This window comes from Choloepus didactylus, chromosome 18, assembly GCF_015220235.1.
Source record: "Choloepus didactylus isolate mChoDid1 chromosome 18, mChoDid1.pri, whole genome shotgun sequence".
NCBI classification, from domain to species: Eukaryota; Metazoa; Chordata; class Mammalia; order Pilosa; family Megalonychidae; genus Choloepus; species Choloepus didactylus.
The window spans coordinates 13704795-13710575 of record NC_051324.1 but is presented as its reverse complement, the minus strand read 5'-3'; the positions used below and the strand labels follow the sequence as shown (position 1 = coordinate 13710575).

General features: G+C 50.4%; 1 long non-coding RNA gene across 1 annotated transcript; it reads left to right on the top strand.

Moving 5' to 3' along the window:
* The first annotated feature begins 474 nt into the window (after nucleotides 1-474).
* LOC119514576 lies at nucleotides 475-4222 on the top strand. The gene is made up of 3 exons (XR_005212866.1): nucleotides 475-598; nucleotides 1187-1313; nucleotides 4111-4222. It is a non-coding gene; the product is annotated as an uncharacterized LOC119514576 (long non-coding RNA).
* The last annotated feature ends 1559 nt before the right edge of the window (nucleotides 4223-5781 follow it).

The window sequence follows — 5781 nt, the reverse complement described above, 5'->3', positions numbered from 1 at the left end:
GAGTGTCCAAGGCCAGAAGTGGTTTGAGCAGAGTCCCCTTCCACAATTCCTGGCCCTGGTTACTGGAGTCCAGGTAAGCTTGGTGGCCCATAGGCTGCAGCTAGGGAAGTCAAGGGCTGAGCTCCCATTGTGGAGGCCACTAGAGCTGAAGTCCTCCATTCCACAGCTCTGGGGTAGGTCAGCAAACCACACTGAGCAGCTACCGGGTATCAGATGCTGTGCTGGGTGCTGAAAAGTCAAATAAGGCCAAGTTTGCATTCACAGTCAACTTTAACTAAAGATTTACTTAGTTACCAATCAGGAGCCATTCTGGAAGCCTGGAGGAGTGGGAGTGTCTGGCCAGAGCTGTCTGGTTTTTGGAATGCGGCAAAGTCACCGTTGTCAGGGAAACGTCAAGCAGCTCGAACCTCTTGCCTTCTGGTTGTGAAATGCTTTCGCAAGGTCATATGCCCACAGTTAGAATCGACCATTAGTTTGACCGATTTAGTTGAATCAATGCGTGGTCTGCTCCTTCTGCCAAAACGAATCTCCCTCCTCCACATCCAACACACAGCAGGGGCCTCCTCATCCGAGACTACGGGGGATGCCAAAAGCTGAGGTGAGACCTCTTCCTCCCCACCATGCCAGGCATGTTGGAGCAATTCCATCCAACAGACATTCATTCACCTGAAGAACAATTCACTGTTCCCAATTGCAGGCAAAGGCCCTGCTCAGGGATCCCAGGTTGAGGAGTCAGATGAGTCAGGCAAATAGAGGATCCCAAGACACTGCACAATGAAAAGGGGGTCTCCATGAGGGGTGCATACCAGAGCCTCCTGAGGAGGTTTAAAAGCTGCAGGTGCCTGAGCTTCATCCTTTGAGAATCTGATTCACAAGGCTCATGTCCAGGTCTTAGTGTATGTGTGTATGTGTCATAACAGTTGAACAGCACTGTGATAGTACCAGGACTGGGTGCTGCTTCTATTAGTCTTTCCCTGTGTCTGGAATTTCGAGTGCAAAGCAAGGAGGGGAGAGGGGAGGCTGAAGACACCAGCCATCCCAAAATGGAGCGGCCTTTTGCAGGCCCAGCTCCGACAGTTCCCAAGAGGAGTCTCTCCCTTATTCCAGATCTTGTCTATGTCTTGCAGGATAGCTGATGAGAGGCTGATTGACAACCAGCTCATTGTAATTATCACCTCTTTTCCAGAGAAGCCAGGGCATGTGTCTGGTAATATCTGGACTCCTGGGTGGTGGCTGAGATGTCGATCAAATTCCTCACCGTGGCTGACCAGACAGATGACACCTGCTGAGATGGGTTCGTCCCCTTCCCCCAGGTATGGGGAGGGGCTGCGGATCATGGAGGAAGAGAGCACTGCCCCACATCAGGAGACCAGGGCATTTAGCGTCTGACAGTCAATTGCTACATGACGGTTAAAATGCTCCCATCAGCCTCCCCACTCCCTGGGCTTTTATTTCCCTTCCCTGTTTTGATAGTTTGCCATCCTCTAAACCTCAGGCATCAAGACACTGTAAAACAAAAACAAACCAAAAGCCTTATATCCAGAGAACATCCAGTCTTCCTATAATTTTTAATGACAAAGGAATACATTCATGTTATGAATATTCCACCAACACAGAAATATACGGAAGAAAATGTCTCCTCTCCCCATCCCGTTCTCCACGGGCAACAATTGATAACAATTTGGGGTATTTCATTTCCACAATGTTTACTATAATATCTATAGTTTAAAATTGTGAACTTTACTAATGAACCCAAAATTTTAAATACTGGAACACTAGATTGACAGTGAATTGGGGCTTAGAAGCCACAGGCTGGTCTGTATAGTTCTCTGCAGGCCCAGGTCAGAGGGGCAGAGCAGGAAGCCTGGGGGGATGGGGGGGCAACAAGGCTCCAGGCACTGTTAGAAGTGAGCCCAGGTGACTGGAAACCTTTACCTGATGTTGTAACAAAGGCTCCGTCGGAGCTGGGCAGAGAGATCAAGAAGTGTCCCACCATTCCCTTTCACAGAGGCAGTCACTGATTGTGCCTTACACTCCATTAGGCTGGAAATTGCATTTGCATGTTAATTCTTTAAGCTTCAAATCTTTTCATTCCAGCCTCAGGCTTTTGTACAGTTTGCTGAAGAAATCCTATCAATTCACCTTATTTTATCTCCCCATGATGGATGACTGGTTAACTCACATTTTTGCTGTGGGGTGTGTGTGTGTGTGTGTGTGTGTGTGTGTGTGTGTGTGTGTGTGTAATTGACTGAGGTAGGGTTGTGTGAAAGAGCTGCTTCCCTTGGACTAAGACTCAAGGGCCATGTCTACAGACCTGGGATGGCCTTTGGGGCGTCTGGACTCCTCAGCCTGAAGACCCCATGCCTGCTCTTGTGAGGGGTTGAGTTTTAAGCTCAGCCCCTATTGGGGTCTGTCACTGTTGGAGGCTGACTGCAGAGGGCTGCCCTAGACACGCTAGTGGGATCTCTGTTGTCGGCCATCTGTTAGTGCGCCCCAAAGCTGGTGGTGCTGCTGATGCACTGAGACCCCACCCCTGCTTCACTGTGGCCTCCAGATGTGGCCAGCTGTATGTTGCTCCATTTATTATTACTGGTTTTTTTAACAAAATGGAAACATACTATACATATTATTCTCCATATTGCTTTTTCACACTCAAAATATTTACATCACTTTCCAAATCAATGCATACAAATCTACTTCATTCTTCCTAATAGCTGTGTAGTATTCCATAGAGAGTAAGGTTTTCAGATATGTTTTTTTATTATAAACAATTCCACAGTAAATTTCCTTGTTCATACATCTTTTGGACTGGTCCTTTTATTTTAGCTGGATAGATTCCCAGAAGCAGCATTGCTCTTGGGTCAAAGGGACTACATATTTTTAGCTTTAATAAATCCTGCTAGATTACTTTCTAAAATGGTTAAAAGAATTTACAGTTCCACCAACAGGGTCTGAGGGTTCCCCTTTCCTTATCCTTGCAGCACTAGATGTTGTCAATCTTTTTAAATTTGGAGGATAAGGAATGGAATCACATTGTTGTTTTAATTTGCATTTCCCTGAACACTAAGAGGGTTTTGTTTTGGTCCTTGGTTGTGTCCTGTGTTGTCTTTTTAGGCACTTGAGAGTAGAGGCACTTGAGAGTAGAAGGCAAAGACCTTCCAGAAGTTCAAAGGGCTTGGAGAAGGTGGGCCGCATCCTCTAGGTCATTCTCCAGGCCCCATGAGGGCTGCAGAAGCTACCTCATGCATGCAGAAGACAGGATTCAGTGACAGCCCATACTGGGGCAGCTTAGGAAAATGAAATTGGAGCCAGAGTCAGAGTTGAGCACAGACGGATGGGCTTTTTTGGGAGGTAGTGAGCTCTTTATTCCTGGAAGGATATAAACAGATAGCAAAAGGCCATCTTCCATTTATTCATTCATGAGACAGCAGTCTTAACACAGGCGTGATCTCTGCCTTCACAGATCTCAGAGTCTAGTAAAGAAGTCAGGAGGTTAAAGACATGATTGTACACATGTGGGTGGTATTAGGCATGTAATGGGTGCTAAAAAAAGAAAAGTGCAGAGAACCTAACTCAGTCTTTGAAAGAATTTAAGATGAGGCCTGAAGGATGAGCAGGTGTTGGGCAGGTGAAGGTGGGTGGGTGCTTCAAGTAGAGGGTGCTGTATGTGAGGAGCCCCGGTTGAGGACCTCCACACTGTGCAGGAGCTCAGATGAGGTGACCTCTTGGGCCCTGGAGAAGGAAAGTATTCATCAGTATTAGCTCCACCTGGTCCCAGTGTCTCTTTCTTTACAGGTGCTGGCTGGCACAGTTGGTCACTGGCTGAGCAGCATCCAAAGGGCCCCTCAGAGACAGTGGAGATGCAGGAAGGAAACACCCCCTACCATGCTGGAGTGAAGAGATCCAAAGCATCAGTAATTGAATCAGGGAGATCACCGAGTCCAGGCCTGGGGAGGTGTGTGGTGGAGAGGAGGAAAGACCAAAACTGAGGCATGGAGCTGAGTGTTCCCAGACAGGGCAATCAGAGGGCATGAGAACAGACAGGGGCAGAAAGAAGGGGACCCCAAGAGATGACCCACCAAGAAAGACAGTGTCTTCTGTTCTCTCTAGGGGCTCTGCCAGGGCTGGTGCCCAGTGATCCATCCCTGCTGAAAGCCCAAAAGTGGATACAGGGGGCTTTGAAACTCCACCCAGCTGGGTTGTGGAGCTAGCTAGTACCTGGGTGAGTATGACCAACCATCCCAGTTTGCCCAGGAATGAGGGGATTCTTGGGACATGGACTTTTCAGTGCTAAAACCAGGGAAGTCCCTGAGAAACCGTTCTGAGTTGGTCACACTACTAGGTATGACCCCAAAGTTCATCGTGCTTTTTGGAAACAAGGTAAAAAGCCCAGGTGAGGTTTCCAGGCTAGCCCCTCAGTGGGGTTGCTGTCGGCTGTACTCCGGTCAGACCATGGCACTGAAGGTTTGGCCAGGCACACAGAGGGCATGGCAGTGATCTCTCTGTGTCCCTTTAGCACTGACCGTTACAGCTCTCAGCAGTGAGGCCAGCCCAGGGTCTTCCCTGATGGAGAACCTGCCTGGCATGACTTTTCCTGTCCAGTCCTACAGACTTGGCAAAGGGCCCCCACAAGGGGTTAGTGAGACAGTGGTCCCCCAAAATATATGTCCATGCCCTAATCCCTGGGACCTGTGAATGTGGCCTTATGTGGCAAACGAGGGGAGGAGGCTCTTCCGGGTCATCTGGGTGGGCCTTCAGTCCATCAGAGGCCTCCTCATGAGGAGGACACAGAGGGAGAGTTCACAGATGTGGAGGCCGAGCCTGGAGAGAATCGGTCCCAAGCCGCCAGGAGAAGCTGGACGAGGCAAGGAACGGCCTGTCCCCCAGAGCCCCCGAGGGAGCAGGGCCCTGCCGACACCTTGATTCTGGACCAAATGGCCTCCAGAACCAGGAGAGAATACATTTCCATTGCTTTAAGCCACCCAGCTTGTGGTAATTTTTTACAGAAACCAATGGGACATTAACACAGCACCTGAGAACTGAGCTTTCCAGAGACCAGACAAGGAAACCTAAGCCCCGGGCCCATGTCTGAGGAGGGTCACAATCTCCACCTGACAAGCCCTTGCTGGATGACAGGGACCAATGTGTGCAGGGCAGAGGGGTTGGAGGGCTCTGCTAGGTGACAGCTGGGCCCCAGCCTTAATTCACACGATAAACCAAAACCATCTTCCTGCCGCACCTGGGAACCATTGCCACTGCCCCCACAGTCAAAAACTGGCCTGCACCAGGCAGCTGGTGTTTGGGGGAAAAATAGGCAGGCAGGGCTTCTGGCAAAGTGATGGGGAGAGAAACTGGCGGCGGAGCAGGGAGCGCAGGCGCGCTTGGCTTCGGAGCTGGTGCTAATCCATTCTCACAGCCTGGCCCATTGGCGCAGCCTTTTGCAGCCCGCGAGGTGTTTGCATATCCCTTTCCTGGTCTGATCCTGGCAAGAGCCCTGGGAGGTAGGCAGGGAGGAGGTGCTGATGCATGGGGAAACTGAGGTCTGATGACTAGAGGGGGTGGCGAGGGACCCGGGCCTCCCAGCCGGTGAGCGGAGGAGGCAACAGTAGCTGCCTGGAACCCAGTGCTCACTCCTCAGCCTCATGGGGCTGCAGGTGGGGCTCAGGCGGAGGCCACCAGGCACTGCATCTGTTTCGCTTCAGGGACAGCTCCGGTGACACCCATTTCCTGTGGAGGGCTGTCTCCTGTTGGATTCCCTAGCAAGCTGACTCCCAGCGCACA